Source organism: Suncus etruscus, chromosome 14 (genome assembly GCF_024139225.1).
Source record: "Suncus etruscus isolate mSunEtr1 chromosome 14, mSunEtr1.pri.cur, whole genome shotgun sequence".
Taxonomy (NCBI): domain Eukaryota; kingdom Metazoa; phylum Chordata; class Mammalia; order Eulipotyphla; family Soricidae; genus Suncus; species Suncus etruscus.
In genome coordinates, this window is record NC_064861.1 from 84,227,740 (window position 1) to 84,245,095 (window position 17,356).

The 17,356-nt window shown below is 47.0% G+C and overlaps 1 non-coding gene across 1 annotated transcript; it reads left to right on the forward strand.

Moving 5' to 3' along the window:
• The first annotated feature begins 7,427 nt into the window (after positions 1 to 7,427).
• On the forward strand, positions 7,428 to 7,560 carry LOC126029388 (small nucleolar RNA SNORA51). Its single transcript, XR_007502999.1, has one exon. It is a non-coding gene; the product is annotated as a small nucleolar RNA SNORA51 (small nucleolar RNA).
• Positions 7,561 to 17,356: the final 9,796 nt, after the last annotated feature.

The window sequence follows — 17,356 nt, forward strand, 5'->3', positions numbered from 1 at the left end:
AGATCTGTTTATTCTTTACTTCTAAGTGAGGTGCTCAGGAGACCCTATGGGATGCCAGGGATGGAATCTGTGTCAGGTACAAGGCAAGACCCCTCCCACTGTGGTAGCCCTTCTTTCTTTCTTTTTCTTTCTTTCTTTCTTTCTTTTCTTCTTCTTTCTTTCTTTCTCTTTCTTTCTTTCTTTCTTTCTTTCTTTCTTTCTTTCTTTCTTTTCTTTCTTTCTTTTCTTTCTTTCTTTCTTTCTTTCTTTCTTTTCTTTCTTTCTTTTCTTTCTTTCTTTCTTTCTTCTTTCTTTCTCTTTCTTTCTTTCTCTTCTCTTTCTTTCTTCTTTCTTTCTTCTCTTCTCTCTCTCTCTCTTTCTTTCTTCTTTCTTTCTTTCTTTCTTTCTTTCTTCTTCTTCTTTCTTTCTCTCTTTTTCTTTCTTTCTTTCTTCTTTTCTTTTCTTTCTTTCTTTCTCTTCTTTCTTTCTTTCTTTCTTCTTTCTTTCTTTCTTTCTTTCTTTCTTTCTTCTTCTTCTCTCTTTTCTTCTTTTTGATTTTCTTCTTTCTCCTTCCTTCCTTTCTTTTTTTTTTTGGGGGGGGGGAGGTCACACCCAGCAGCACTCAGGGGTTACTCCTGGCTCTATGCTCAGAAATCGATCCAGGCCAGCTCAGGGGACCATATGGGATGCTGGAATTCGAACCACCGACCTTCTGCATGCAAGGCAAACACCCTACCTTCATGAGGTACTCGGGGGGTTACTCCTGGCTCTGAGCTCTGAAATAGCTCCTGGCAGGCTCGGGGGACCATATGGGTTGTCGGGAATTGAACCCAGGTACATCCTGGATCGTCCACATGCAAGGCAAACACCCTACCACTGTGCTATCTTTCGGGACCCTCTTTCTGAATTTCGTTTAGGCTTTATGTTTTCTTTTTAGAGTGGGCGTGCCTGGGTCAGTGTTGTGCTCAAGGGAGTGGGTGGGACCAGACATCCTCTGAGTGCCTGAACTCAGTTCATTGAGCCTCTCTTGTTCTCTCATTACTGAAGTGACTTAAAATTTAAATGGAAATAAAGACTAAAGTTGGAAGTAGAGGGGCCAGAGCACAGCAGGGAGGGCATTTTCCTTGCACATTGCTTACCCAGGTTCTAGCCCCAATATCCCATATGGTCCCCTGAGCCTGCCAGGATTTTTTGTTTTGTTTCGGATTTGTTGTTATTGTTGTTGTTGTTTGGGCCACACCTCGTGATGCTCCGGGTTTACTCCTGGCTATGTGCTCAGGAATCAATCCTGGCTTGGGGGCCATATGGGAAGCCGGGGATAGAACCACAGTCCATCCTAGTTTGGCTGCGTGCAAGGCAAACGCCCCACTGCTTGCGCCATCACTCCGGCCCCTGCCAGGATTAATTTTGAGCACAGAGCCAGAAGGAACCCCTGAGCACCGCCTGGTGTGGCTCAAACACCAAGAAAAAGAAAGTAAAGCTGAGAAGTGTGTGAAGTGCTAAGGAGAAGTCAGGAATCTCCCCCGGGTGTTTCCAGAGGTTTTTTTTTGGGTTGGGGGCTATGAATGTTTATCTAGTCCTGTGCCCTCTCAGCTTCCACATCTCCATCCTCTTTAGAGAAAGAAAGACTTTGGTAACCTGAGTCTCTCAATTTTGGGACTAAATTAAGGGGAACCCTGGGATGGGGGCTAGAGGTACCCTGTGGTTGTACTCAGCCTCCCAATCATGAACCTGCCCTCCCCCAATGAGGATATATTTTCTCGGAGTCAATGGGATGCTGGGATTGAATATGGGCAAGCTACCTGCCCTCTGTTCTCTCTCTCTCTCTCTCTCTCTCTCTCTCTCTCTCTCTCTCTCTCTCTCTCTCTCTCTCGCCCTGAGATAGCCCTTTTTTGCTGTGTTTTTGTTTTCTGGGACATACCTGGCAGTCCTCAGGGATTACTCTTGGCTCAGAGCTCAGAAATTGCTCCTTGCACCCAGATGGTGCCAGGGATGGAACTCAGGTCCAGGGTAGTCTACATGCAGAACGAACACCTTACTGCTGTGCTATCACTCCAAGCTATGTTCAGAATTATGCCTGGCTCTGCACTTACTGATCACTCCTGATGAGGCTCAAGGGACCATATAGGAGCTATCTATATATTTTCCCATCTCTCCACCTCCACCTCTTACAGGTTGTTTTGTTGTTGCTGTTGTTTGTTTTTATTTTGAGCTCACACCAGGCAGTGCTCAGGGGTTACCTTGGCATTGCTCATGAGATCATGTGGGTTGCTGGGTATCAAACCCAGGGCAGCCAGGTGCAAGGCAAATGCCCTACCCTTCTGGCTATCTTTCTGTCCTCCTCCCTTACTGTTTTGTTTATTTTATTTGTTTATATGTTTGGGGCCACACCCAGCAGTAATCAGGGGTTATTTCTGTGTCTGCACTGAGAAATTATCCCTGACAGTGCTTGGAGGACCATATGGAATATGGTTGACCCCAGGTTGAACCTGGGATGCGTGCAAGGCAAATGCCCTCCCTACTGTGTTATCTCTCTGGCCCCAGCTATGGTCTTTTATTTCTTCCTTTGACTTTTTAAAATAATATTTACTTTATTTAAGCACTGTGCTTACAAAATTTTTCTTGAGTTTCAAGCATACAATGTACACCACCCTTCACTAGTGTATACACATTCCTTGCCAACAGTGTCCCCAGTTTCTTCCCACCCTCCCCCTGCCTGTCTCATGGCAGACATTTTACTTCTCTCTCTCTTTCTCTATCTTTTATCCCCCCTTTTTGACACTGTGGTTTGCACTACTGTTAATGAAAGATTGTGTACCATGCATATCACTCTATCCTCTTTTAGCACCATGTTGTTGTCCAGAGTGACTTGTGAAAAGATTCCTACCATGGACTGGCCCTCCATGCCCTCATCTCTATTGTTTCTGGATATTCTTAGCATACTGTCTTTTATCTTTCTTATGTCCCACGAATGAGTGAGATTTTCTTTGTCTATCCCTTTCCCTCTGACTCATTTCTCCACCTTATAATCTCCATATCCATCCATGTATAAACAGATTTCATGACTTCCCTTTTCCTAACAGCTGCATAGTATTCCATTGTGTAGATGTACCATGGTTTCTTTAGCCACTCTTCTGTTCTCAGGCACTTGGGTTGTTTGCAGATTCTGGTTATTGTAAATAGTCCTGTGACTAACATAGGAATGCAGCGGGCTTTCTGCATGGTGTTTTTGGGTTCCTAGGCATATTCTTAGGAGGGGTATTGCTGGGTCATATGAAAGCTCAATTTTTATTTTTTTGAGGAATATCCATATTGTTTTCCTAAGAGTCTGGACCAGTCAACATTCCCACCAGCAGCGAATGAGTGTCCCTTTTTCCTGCATCCATGCCAGCACTGCTATTCTTGTTCTTTGTGACAGTTACACTCTTTCTTATCTCATAACCTGAAATGTCGCATGAACTATCACCTAGGACCTCAAAGAGTTTCTGCAAACTATTTCATCCATGGGGATGGTGATGATGGGGACAATCTGGCCAGTATCTGCTCTCTTGGGTTCAGCTACCTTCTGTTGACATCCAGAATGTGGCATCTGAGACTCAACTGTATGAGCATTTGGTTTAGGTAAGTGTCTATGCGTTTCCCCACTGTACCCCCAGTCCGGGGCACTCCTCCCCCATAAGTATACCATTTATGTTAGAACACAAGCCTGCAGAGTTTTCTGCTTGTCAGGTCAGGGAGACATTGTTTTTTTTTTATTTTTGGGCCACACCCGGCTGTGCTCAGGGTTTACTCCTGGCTATCTGCTCAGAAATATCTTCTGGCAGCACAGGGGACCATATGGGACACCGGGATTCGAACCAACCACCTTAGGTCTTATATCGGCTGCTTGCAAGGCAAACACCGCTGTTCTATCTCTCCTGCCCCTAATTTTTAAATTTCTTTTTGATTTTCTATTTTGTTCTCTCTTGAGTGTTAGTTTGAATGAGCTTCACCCACATCTTGGCCTATTCTGAAAAAGGGAATCAGAGTCCTGGGTCCTTTCATTCCTCTTTCATTTTACCCTTCTTCGAATTGAGGTCACACTCTGCAGTGCTCAGGAATTGCTCCTGGTAGTGTGCTCAGGGACCGCCCTTGGTGGGAATGTGGACCTGGTGGTGTCTGATTAGCATGTGGACTGTACATTGTGCCTTGTTTCATGTTTCACTGGACCCCTGAAGCCTGGGGTAGGGATCATGCCAGTGTGTCTCCGAGTTGTGTGTGTGTGAATGGGTCTGTGCAGAGGGAGGCCTTAGCATAGGGACAGTGGAAAGGAAAGGAAAGGAAAGAAGCAGGGTTCTATGGGCCTTGCTTTTATAATTAATTTTATTTTATATTTTATTTCATTTCATTTTCTTTTACACATGCAGCAGAGTTCCTGATCACTCCAAGCTGGGACGGGGACAGTAGGTAGGTGCTGGGTTTGAACCACCTCAGCCCAAGCCCCTGACCCCCTGCACCTCTCTTTTGTCTCTAGAAGCTAGTTGAGATGAGTCTGAGACAGGACCAGCGCAGAGAAGGGCCCTTTGCTTTGGAATCCCTTATTGACCTCTCACTGTTTCTCCCCAGGTTTGGTTCAACAACAAGCAAACGAAAAGGAACAGAATTAAAGCAGAGGGAAGGAGTTTCCCAGAACCCAAGCTGAATACAGGGATCGAGGGTGATTCCTACCCTCCCAAAGACTCCCTGATTCCTGGACCCAGTGCTTCAGCACATGCAGACCCTCGAACCTGGGCGCACCCTTGGCAGAGGTTGGGGAGTCCCCGAGAATGGCAGCTGACGCTGTGTGGAGCCCAGCCCTGCATGCTGAGCCAAGGGACCCCTTCGACTACAGAGGTTTTATGGATTTGCTATCAGTCCCATGGGAATCCATCTTCCAGGACCTCAAAGAGTTCATGCAAAACTATAACATCCCTGGGGACAATGACTTGGACAGTCTGGACCAGCATCTGTTCCCCTCGGTTGTTATCCCCTCAACAGTGGTCAGAAGGTGACCCAATGCAGTGAAAGGTCAGAAGCAAGAGGAAATGAAGAGACCTGAGAATTTACTTCACTTTCTCAGAATAGTCCACTGAGGACTGTGACTGTGGAGACGGGCAGGGGATGTCCTGAGAGTGACCCTGAGAGTGAGGGGTTGCAAATTCTGTCCCACAAGCCAAGACTCAGACTTATCTGTACAGTAGTGAGACAAGTTTCTTCTTGGGAAGGGAACATGGTGCAGGAGTAGGTGGAGAGGCAGGAAAAGGTCTAAGTTTGTAAATCTAGTGATTCTAATGAATTCATTTTCAAAGGATCAATGTCTTTGTTGTTGAGGTGCGTTCTCTGCAGAACACTGCAAATGCTTCTGCCTATCTTTGCTTTCCTTTCTGTTCTTGGGATTCAGTCCCCACAGCCTATGTGAGAGGGGAGCAGCAAACTCCCTGGACCGAACACCTACCTTGCAGCAGGAAGCCCACTTTTCATCTCTGCCCTGTCCTGTCCACAGCGGCTTGATCCATTTGGGCACCGCAGGGATGGTTTTGAGTATGTATTTGAAAACAGATTGGGGTGGTCTAGAAAGTTCCAAAAGGACTCCAGTCCTTCCTTCTGTGTGGTGGTGCCTCCCTGGCACATCAGGGCTAGTTTTGAGTATGTGTAGGTAAAGGAGTTTGGTGGCTTCTAGAAGATTCCATAAGGTTCCACTTGGTGCCTTCCTGGGCAGGAACAGGTATCACCTGCTGTCAGCTGTGCCACTCTGTGCCCAGGTGTGGCTGCAACTCCACAACCTGTTGAGATGTCAAAATGTTGAGGTGGAGGCCTGAGCCATAGCACAGCAGGTAGGGTATTTGGTTTATGGGGCTGGAGAGATAGCACAGAGGCGTTTGCCTTGCAAGCAGCGAATCGAGGACCTAAGGTGGCTGGTTCGAATCCCAGTGTCCCATATGGTCCCCCATAATTGCCAGGAGCTATTTCTGAGCAGACAGCTAGGAATAACCCCTGATCACTGGCCCAAAAACAAAAAAAAATGTTGAGATGGAAACACAGGGCATTCTGACCTCTATAATTGGGGTGTCCAGGACTGGGGGCATAATACAATCTGAGGGCGATAACATTGCACACAGGTGACCTGGGTTAGATCCTCCATATTACAGCATACAGTGTCTGGCAAGCATCATCAGTTTTCCTGAGTACAAACATGTGTACCCCCCAAAAGAAACCAAGAAGCCATCAACAATAGCCAGAGCTGTTCATTCCTATCCCACATTCAACAGGAATTTAGAGACTGTGGCCTCTCCAAATGAAGGAAGAAGGGTTCATTTTTGCCCAAGAACCCAGTGCTCAGCCCCAAAGGACATGCCACCCAGCAGAAGCAGAAACAGCGCAACCCAGGATCTCTTGGCAACCACTTGTTTTTTTTTATGTTTTGCTTTGCTTTGCTTCTTGTGTCACACCTGATGGTCCTCAGAGGTTGCCCCTGGCTCTGCACTCAGGAATCACTTGACTCATGGCAGGCTGGGGACCTGGTAATGCCAGGTTATTGAAACCAGGTCAGCCACTTGCCAGGCAAACACCCTTTTGCTGTGTTATTTCCAGCCCTTACAAGAGGGTTTGTAGGTCATGGGGTGCCTGGGATTGAACCACATACCATGCACGTGCCCTAGCCACTGTACTATCTCTTTGGTTCCAATTGTTGATATTATTGTTGCTTAAACATAACACGCTTTTAGTTTGCTTCCTAACAAAACTATGGTTTTAATAAAACATTTATTTTTTGAGCTCCCATATGATTCAGCTATACTACTCCTAGGGATATATCCTATGAACACAAAATACAATAAAAAATCCCTTTCTCACACCTATATTCATAGCATTCATATTCATGGTTATTTACAATAGCCAGATTCTGGCAACAGCCTAGAGGCCCCTCAGTAGATGAATGGTTAAAGAAACTATGGTACATATACACAATGGAATATTATGCAGCCATCAGAAGAGATGACATCATGAAATTTTTCTATACCTATATGTATATATATACATATCCCATATGTATATGGAATCTATTATGCTGAGTGAAATAAGTCAGAGGGAGAGAGATAAACACAGAATGGTCTCCCTTATATATGGGTTTTCAGAAAAATGAAAAACATTTGTGTAATTATTCTCAGAGACAAAATAGAGGAGGGCTGGAGGGTCCAGCTCCCGACATGAACCTCATGACAGGGATCGTTTAGCGCAGTCACAGAAATAATTACTGAGAAATATCATAACAAAATGTGACTGAATGAGGGAAGTAGAAAGTCTGTCTAGATTTCAGGGCGGTGTGGGGTGGGGAGGAAGGACACTTGGGATATTGGTCATGGGAATATTGCACTAGTGAAGGATTTTTTATATATATATTAAAAATTTTAAAAAAAGAAAAGAAAAGATAAAGCTTCCCAATTCTTACCACAGGCTGTGTTCTTTACACTGACTGTATAGAAAGAGGAGGTACAGTAAATGCACCCCATATACACCTCAACACAGGCCCTTTGTCTGCTCTGTATTGTGAATTGGGGGACAAAAAAAAAGAAACGTTTATTTTTGCCATCCCTCAAGTCAATACAGACAGAAGGTTCTTGAACAGGTTTTAGAGTCATTCTCTCATAAAGAATTCTTGGGGCCTTAGCAACAGCACAGTGGATAGAGCATTTGCCTTGCATGTGTTCAACCCAAGTTTGATTTTCAGCATCCTATATGGTAGTTCCTGTCTGTCAGGAGTGTTCCCTGAGCATAGTTTGGTATGGCCTACCATCAGATAGGGTGGAGGGGAGGATGCTGACAATTGGGAGTCCAAGTGCAGTCACAGGGTCCCTCGAGCTCCTGTCCCACAGCTCTCCTCAGTGTAGTCCCAAAACTGAGAGACTCAGGTTACTAAAGTCTCCCCTTCTCTATAGAGGATGGGGATGTGCAAGCTGAAAGGAAAAAGGACAGCAAAACCACCCACAGCCCCCCAAGAGGCTGAGATTCTGGAAACACCTGGGGGAGCTCTCTGACTTCTCTCTAGCACTTCAAACTTTTCTCCAATTTACTGTCTTTCTCTGGGTGTTTTACCACACCAGGAGGTGCTCAAGGGTTCCTCCTGGCTCTGTGCTCAGAAATTACTCTTGGCAGGCTCCAGGGAGCGTATGGATGCCGGGGATAGAACCCGGGTTAGCACCGTGCAAGGAAAATGCCCTCCAAATTGTGCTCTGGCCTCTGTATTTTCAATTTTAGTCCTTTTGTTGCATTTAAATTTTAAATCACTTCTATAAACAGAAAGCAGGAGAGACTCAATGAACCGAGTTCATGCACTCTGGTGATGGGGGTGGGGGCTAGTCCCACTAACTCCCCCTGATCCCAGCACTCAACCAGGCATACCCAGCTCACAAAAGAATATATAAAGCTTAAACAAAAAGAAACAGAAGGAGAGAGAAAGAATGAAGAAACAAAAGAAAGGAGAAAGAAAGAAAAACGAAAGAAAGAAGAAGTACAGAAAGAGAGTAAGAAGAAAAGACTGCCCAGAGACTCTGGGTTGCTGGGACTGAACCTGGGCAAGCACCCTGCCCTCTCTCTGTACTCTCTCCAGCCCTGATATAGCCTCTTCTTTGCGATTTTGTTTTGTTTTGGTTTTGGTTTTTGTGTGTATTTTTTTCCACACCTGGTGGAACTCAGGGGTTAACCCTGACCCTGTGTTCAGAAATCGTTCCTAGCAGTGTTGGGGACCATATGGTATGCCAGGAATGAAACCTGGGACTGTCCGAGGTCGTCCACATGCAAGGCAAATGCCTTACTGCTGTGCTATCAGGAGGGCCTGAGAGAACCTCTTTTAGTCATTCCCATTCTCACTTATTTTGCTTAACCTGATCCCTGCTGGTTCTTCCTAATTTGCAGAAAAATATTAGTTAAATTTGTGGATCAGTTTCTATGGGTGCTCTAGGCTTACTGCTTTGACCCCACCTAAATATTTTTTTGTTTTGTTTTTGGGCCTCAACATGAAGACCCCAGGGTTTCCTCATTGCTCTGTGCTCATAAATTGCAAATGGCAGGTTAGGGGACCATATGAAATGCTGGGAATCAAATGCTGGTCCATCCCAGGTCATGCAAGGCAAATTCAATACTGCTATGCTATCAACTGGCCCCCATATCACACTTGGTTGTTTGTTTGTTGTTTGTTTGTTTGTTTGTTTTTTGTTTTTGAGCCACACCCGGTAACGCTCAGGGGTTACTCCTGGCTATGTGCTCAGAAGTTGCTCCTGGCTTGGGGGACCATATGAGACACCGCAGGATCGAACCGAGGTCCGTCCAAGTCTAGCGCAGGCAAGGCAGGCACCTTAACTTTAGCGCCACTGCCCGGCCCCACACTTGGTTGTTTGGGGCTTTTGTTTGTTTGTTTTAGTTTTTGCTTTGGTCACACCTATTGGCACTCAAGGGTTTGTTCCTGGCTTTGTGCTCAGAAATAGTTTCTGGCAGGCTCGGGGACCATATTGACTGTCGGGAATTAAACCTGGGTCAGTCCTGGGTTGGCCAAGTGCAAAGCAAATGCTCTCTACCTGCTGTGTTATCACTATGCCCCTCCTGACCCCACGCAAATCTATTATTATTCATAATTATTTTTCTTCCTGAAAGATCCAGCACATTTAAGGAGAGCAGTGAATTGGACCCCTCAAATCTTGATTCCATCAAGATATTAATGTCTAAAGTGTAAATTAAATGTAATACATACTTGAAGCAATATAAATTTATATATTTTTTGTATTTATGGATGGTGGGTGGAAAACTTGGGAGTGGGTTGAGTGGAGTAGGTATAACTGTTTGATGGTGTTGGATATTAAATGCAGGGAACATCAGTATCCTGAATATTTGGAAAATATCACAGTATTATGATCAACTTTTTTTTGTTTGTTTTTTGGGCCACACCCATCGGTGCTCAGGGGTTACTCCTGGCTATCTGCTCAGATATAGCTCCTGGCAAGCACGGGAGACCATATGGAACGAGGGATTCGAACCAACCACCTTAGATGCTGGTAGGCTGCTTGCAAGGCAAACAGCGCTGTGCCATCTCTCCAACACCTATCATCAACGTTTTAAGTGGAAAAGTATTAAAAAATCAAGGTGGGGGGGCTGGGAAGATGGCGCTAGAGCTAAGGTGTCTGCCTTACAAGCGCTAGCCAAGGAACGGACCGAGGTTCGATCCCCCGGCGTCCCATATGGTCCCCCCAAGCCAGGGGCGATTTCTGAGCACATAGCCAGGAGTAACCCCTGAGCGTCAAACGGGTGTGGCCCAAAAACCAAAAAAAAAAAAAGAAAAAAAAATCAAGGTGGGGCCAGAGAGACAGCATGGAGGTAAGGTGTTTGCCTTGCATGCAGAAGGAAGATGGTTCCATTCCCGGCATCCCATATGGTCCCCCGAGCCTGCCAGGACAGATTTCTGAGCATGGAGCCAGGAGTAACCCTGAGCATTGTGACCAATCCCAAAATAATAAAGGTAAAAGCAAAACCAATAAAGGACAAGCAGAGGCATGAGCATCTCTGCTTCCAGGCAGCTGGGCCTGTTCTGGACACATTCTGCCGCCATGTTTCCTTCAGGATGAGCTCTCAGACCATTGGATTATCCTTCTCTCAGCCCCTCTTCTTTCAGAAACTTCCTATGTCACCATCATCTACTTGGTTATATCTGATGCATGGTTGATTTTTGACCTTCACCCGGGTCTACATAAATAAACCCTGACGGTGAATTGGGGAGAAACCCAATGATATTTAGGGACCATGTATGTTGTGGAAGAGAAAAGAAAGTCTCTTCGCTCTGCTAAATGTTCTCTGTGCTGCTGTGTCTCTCCCTGCTGCTGAACTGTTTAGAACACTGGGACACACTGGAGTGCCTTCCTTAGGGGTGATCCAGGGTCATGGAGTGCCCTGTTTGAGTAGGGCCCTTAACCTAGCATGCTGTAGCCCTGGCCTCTGAACACTCTCCTCCCTGGCACCATTCTTCTCCCTGTTCTGTCTTCTGAGCAGGCTCTCATGCTTATACCATTTGAGTGATGCATGGAGAGTTAGAGCTAACTTGGATTCTGCCAGTGTGTTTTACATTTATTGGTATTTTTGGCCACACCCATGATATGGGAGTTTAACCCAGGGCCCTGTGCTCAGGAAACACTCTGGTAATTCGCAGAGAACCACATTCATCGGCAGGATCCAACTGGGGTCAGCAGCATGTAAAGGGCATGCATTTCCCAGAGAACTCTACCTGGAAGTTCTTCCAGGAAAGTCCCAGGCTGGAAGTTGCAGGTGTGATTGGGTCCTAGGGGCGTGGCCTTGATGATGCTTAGTGAGGAGTGGTCCTATGTGGGGGTGCAGAGGGTGTGGCCATTACCGTGTTTCCTATATATTTGGCCTTGCTGCCCACTAGAGCCATAGGCTGGCTTCACTCTGCAGCTCTCAGAGCACAACCACTGTGAGAGTCTGTGCTTTGTAGAAGCTACTATGGCAGGTAAGTTGGAAACTGGGTGGAAAGCAGTAGAGTTTGGGAACGATTTGGATGACTCAAGGCAAGAATGGGAAACTTTGTGGTGGCTGTAGACCTTGTCGGACCCTTAGGTGCTAGGAATTGAACCCTAGTCCACCTGTGCAGGGAAACCACCCTCCCTGTTGGTTTATTTCTTTAGTGCCAGGAGTTGATTTTGAACCATTTTCTTATCCTCAATTTCCCTTCATTTTCCCCTACAGAAAAAGAAAAATGCACACGCAAGCCACGTACTCGGTTCTCCCCAGGACAGCTGAGGGTGCTCAGGGATGTTTTCCAGAAAACCCTGTACCCGGACTGGGACACCATCCGGGATGTGGCATCTGAGACTCAACTGGAAGAGCATGTGGTTCAGGTAAGTGTCTGTGGTAATTCTGAACAACACCCCAAGTCCAGAGCACCCCCTGCCCACTCGTATTCCAGTCAAGGTAGAACACCAAGATACACAGGTTTCTGCTTTCTGGTCAGGGTGCAATTATTTTTTGATTTCTTTTTCCATTTTCATTTTGTTTTCTCTTGAGCGTTAGTTTGAGGGAGTTTCACCCACAGAGTGGCCTATTCTGAAAAAGGGGATCAGAGTCCCAGGTTCCTTCATTTCTCTCTCATTTTACTCATCCATGAGTTGAGGCCATCCTCTGCTGTGTTCAGGAATTGCTCCTGGTTGTGTGCTCAGGGACCACCCTTGGTGGGAAAGTGGACCTTGGTGGTATCGAATTAGCATGGGGGTTGCACACTGTGCTCTATTCATATTTGACTGGACCCCTTTTACCTGTGTCCGGGCTGGGGACTTGCCAGTGTGACTCTCAGTAGTGTATATGAATGGGTTTGTGCAGAGGGAGACCTTAGCATAGGGACAGTGGAATTGACTCCACGAAGGGGAAAGAAATAGGATACTATGAGTCCCCATTTATTTTATTTTATTGATGGTGTTACATGCAGCAGTGTCCTGATCACTCCAGGTTGGGATAGAGGCAATAGGCAGTGCTGGGATTGAACCTACCTGGGCCCAGCACCTGACCTTCTGCACAATGTGTTATGTCCTGCAGACTAGTTGAGACGAGTCTGAGACAGGAGCTGAGCAGTGAAGAGCCCTTCCCCTTGTTACCCCTTATTGACCTCTTGCTGTTTCTCCCCAGGTTTGGTTCCAGAACCATCGAGCCAGGAGGAGTAGAAATGAGGAAGAGGGGAGGAGTTACCCAGCACCCAAGAGGAGTGCAGGGAAAACGGGGAATCCCGAAGAATCCCTGACTCCAGGAACCAGTGCTCTGAGCACATGCAGTCCCATGGACATGGGACCACCCCTAGCAGCGGGTGGGGAGCCCCTAGGGTGGCAGTTGCTCCTGTGTGGAGCCCAGTCCAGCATGTTGAGCCAGGGAACCTCTTAGACTACAGAGGTTATATGGATTTGCTGGCCGCCCCGTGGGAATCCATCGTCCAGGACCTCAAAGAGTTCATCCAGAACTATGGCATCCCTGGGGACGATGACAGGGACATCCGGAGTATCTGCTCCCCTCAAGTTCCGCACCCCTCTGTTGACATCCAGGAGGTGGCATCTGAGACTCAACTGGATGAGGATGTGGTCCGGGTAAGTGTCCGTGGCATTTCCCCAGAGCACCCGATTCCAGAGCACCCCCTCGCCATGTGTATTTCATTCATGGTAGAACACCAAAATGCAGAGTTTTCTGCTTGTTACGTCAGGGTGAAATTATTGCTTTAATTCCTTTTTCCATTTCCATTTTGTGCTTTCCTATTAGCGTTAGTTTGATGGAGCTTCACCCACATAGTGAACTTTTCTAAACAAGGAATCAGAGTCCCAGGTCCCTTATTTTTTTCATTTTCCCTTTTCTGAGTTGAGGCCACACTCTGCAGTGCTCAGGAATTGCTCCTGGTTGTGTGCTCAGGGGCTACCCTTGGTGGGAAAGTAGACCTAGGTGGTATCAGATTAGCGTGGGGTTGTACATTGTGCCTTATTCATGTTGAACTGGATCCTTTAACCTGTGACCTTGGCTGGATGTTGCCAGTGTGACTCCCAGTAGCGTATGTGAATGGGTTTGTGCAGAGGGAGAGTGGAATTGACTCCCAAGAGGGGAAAGAAACAGGGTTCAATGGGCCCCTCTTTTATGATTAATTTTATTTTATATTTTATGTTATTTCATTTTTTTACACATGCAGGAAAGGTCCTGATCACTCCAGGCTGAGATGGGGGCTGTAGGTATTGCTGGGATTGAACCTACCTGGGTCCCAAGCACCTGATTCCCTGCACAATCTCTTTTGTCCCCCAGAAACTAGTTGAGACAAGTCTGAGACAGGACCTGCACAGGGAAGGGCCCTTTGCTTGGAACCCCTTATTGACCTCTTGCTATCTCTCCCCAGGTTTGTTTCAAGAACCAGCAAGCCCAGAGGAAGAGAATTGAAGCAGTGGGACAGAATTTCCCAACACCCAAGCAGAGTGCAGGGAGCGAGGGGGATCCCTACTCTCCGGAAGACTCCCTGACTCCTGGAGCCGGTGCTCTCAACACATGCAGCCCCTTGAACCTGGGAGCACCCCTGGCAGAGGGTGGGGAACCCCCTAGAGGGGCAGCTGCCTCTGTGTCGAGCCCAGCCCTGCATGCTGAGCCAAGGAACCCCTCAGAATACAGAGGTTTTATGGATTTGCTGGAGGCCCCGTGGGAATCCATCCTCCAGGACCTCAAAGATTATTTCTAGAACTCTCATGTCCCTGAAGACAATGACTGGGACCGCCTGGACCAGTATCTGCTCTCTTCTGGTTCTGCTCCCCTTGGTTGACATCACCTCAGGGTGAGCCCTGAGCACAAAAATAGGAGTCATTTCTGAGCACTGCAGATTCTGACTCAATGCAGAGAAACGTCTAAAGCAAGAGAGAAAGGAAGGCACCTAAGACTCTTTCTTTTTATCAGAAGACTAATCCACTGGGGGGGGCAATCTTGTCTTGTACCAGAATTTAGAGCGAAGGGTTTCAGTTTCTCTCCATTGAAGATAATATTTGCCATTGGCTTGTGATAGTGGGCCTTGACTAGATTGACAAAGGTTCCTTTCATTCCCATCTTTTTTTTTGGGGGGGCACACCCAGCGGTGCTCAGGGGTCACTCCTGGCTGTCTGCTCAGAAATAGCTCGTGGCAGGCACGAGGGACCATATGGGACACCGGGATTCGAACCAACCACCTTTGGTCCTGGATCGGCTGCTTGCAAGGCAAATGCCGCTGTGCTATCTCTCCAGGCCCCTTTCATTCCCATCTTGCTGAGAGTTTTTTTTTTTTATTAAGATGGGTCTTGGACCTTATCAAATGCTTTCTCTGCATTTATTGATATTATGTGATTTTTATTTTTCTTGTTGTCGATGATGTGTATTATGTTGATGGATTTATGAATGTTAAACCATCCTTGCATTCCTGGGATGAAACCTACTTGATCATAGTGAATGATCTTCTTGATAAGGCACTGAATTTTATTTGCTAGAATTTTATTGAGGATCTTGCATGTGTATTCATCAAGGATATTGGTCTGTAGTCTTCTTTTTTGGCTGTATCTCTGTCTGGTTTTGGTATCAAGGTGATAATGCTTCATACAAGCTGTCTGGAAATGTTCCTGTTTTTTCAATTTCATGAAAAAGCCTGGCCAGGATTGGTAGTAGTTCCTCTTGAAAAGTTTGAAACAATTTATTAATAAATCCATCTGGGCCCGGGCTTTTCTTTTTGGGAAGACAATTGATTACCATTTTAATTTCTTCAATAGTGATGGGGGTGTTTAGATGTTACATCCTCCTTGTTTAACTTGGAAGATTATAAGAGTTCAAAAATGTATCCATTGTTTTCACTGAGGACTGTGACTGTGGGTCAGGGAGGGGATGATGGACACGGCAGAAACCCGGAGACTGAGGGGCTATATCAGCCCACATGCCCTGACTTTGACCCACTTGCCCAGTGAGGGAACTTGGTGCAGAGGTGGGTGGTGCCAATAGGTGGGAATCTGGTTAAAGTTTATAAATCTACTGATTCTAATAAATTGATTTTCAAATGATCAATGCCTTTGTCATTGTGGTGTGTGTTTTTGAGAGACTCTGCATATGCTCCTTTCATCTTTGCTTTCCTGTCTTTGCTGAGGAATTTAGCCCCCACTGCCCCATGTCTGAGGGAAGGAGGGAGATCTCTGGGCTGAGATTTGCACTACAGTCTGAGGCCCAGGTTCATTTCAGCCCTGTCTTTTCCACAGTGGATGGATCAATTTAGACACAGCAGGGATGGTATTGGGGATGTATAGGCAACTGGGGGGTGGTGGTTTCTAGAAGGTTCCATAAGGCATGGACTCCTTCCTCAGTAGGGTACCTCCCTGTGCAGGAACAGGTGTCACTTGCTCTCAGTTTGCCCCTCTGAGCCCAAGTGTTTCTGGGACTCCACAGACTCTGTTCGGAGATGCCCAAAGGCTGAGGTGGATAGAAGAAGGAGCATTCTGAGCTCCACAATCAGGGTGCCCAGGGCTGGGGAATTAGTATAGCCTGAGGGTCATGGCCTTGCACACAAGTGACCTAGGTTTGATTGCCCACATCACATCAAGCACACTCCACCAGAAACAGGCTGTCTTCCTTCTTCCCTGCCACTGGGGGGCGCCTCGAAGTCTTGCATCCGGCATCCACTACTGGCCTCCAGGCTCCTGGAACAACCCCTGACACCATGGCTAAGAGACAGGTCAACCAGGCAAAGGTATACACACACTCCAACCATCTGTGTACCTGGGGTAAGAACACATACCTGAACGAGAACCAGCGCACCTGGCTGCCCATCATCATTGAGAATGGCTAGGAACTCCAAGTGATCATGCGCCAGGAAGATGTGGAGAGGGGCCAGGCTATGAGCCCCAGCCAGCTCTGGCCCCACCGGCTGCCCATGGTGTGGCAGTTGTACCCTAGAAACAGGTACCGGGATCCAGACTCCAACTTCTGGCGAATCATCTACCATGTGAAGATTGACCAGCTAGAGGATCTAATGTTGGAGCAGATGCCGGATCCCGAGTAGACCAACAACTGATGGCCAGCGCAACAGGTTGCCTGTGCACTCCGAGTGTCCCAGAAGAGGAGAAGTGCTCTTCCAATCCCTACTTTTAGAAACCCATCATTTCCCAGCACCCCTGGATCAACCCCCCCCCCTAAAGCACCTCCCTCCACACACAGCCCTTAGCCCCGTTTTATCTGCTGTTCTGGGCTCTAGGAGAAATTGAGTAAGACTGGGCCTAAAAGTCTTCTCCAGCATCCTTCACCACCCTTGTCCATCCTTCCTGGGACCTTCAACTTGGTCTTCTCTGTCCTCCCCTTATGACCTGTTCTGGGCTCCCATCAGAACCCCGAGCCCTCAGTCCTACCTTTGGCCTCTCAGCTGTCCATTGGTTTCCAGCCTCTCTGTTCCCCCATGAACTGCACTGGGTATCCCAGAGCAGCCCAGTTCTGTCCTCTCCCCTCATCGTCTCAGTGACCTGACCTATGGAGTCCCATGGGGCACAGTGCCTGCATGTTCCCTGCCGGGAAGAACACAAGGGTTTGAGGGTGGCAAGCGCCCCAGGAAAGGACCTGCGATGTGTGCCTGTTGGACAGAGGTTGGATCAGCTCTTTATATTTATAGACTCCACCCAGCTCCCCATGTTGGGAGGCTGGAGTGTGACCTTTTGTAATGTTTGTTGATTTAATGCTATACAATGATTAAACGCTGTACAATTAAAAAAAAACTCACTCCTGGAAACAGGAGTCAGTCCTGAGCACAGTCAGGTGTAGCCTCAACGGAAACAAGGAAGTCAAGAATAACAGCAACAAG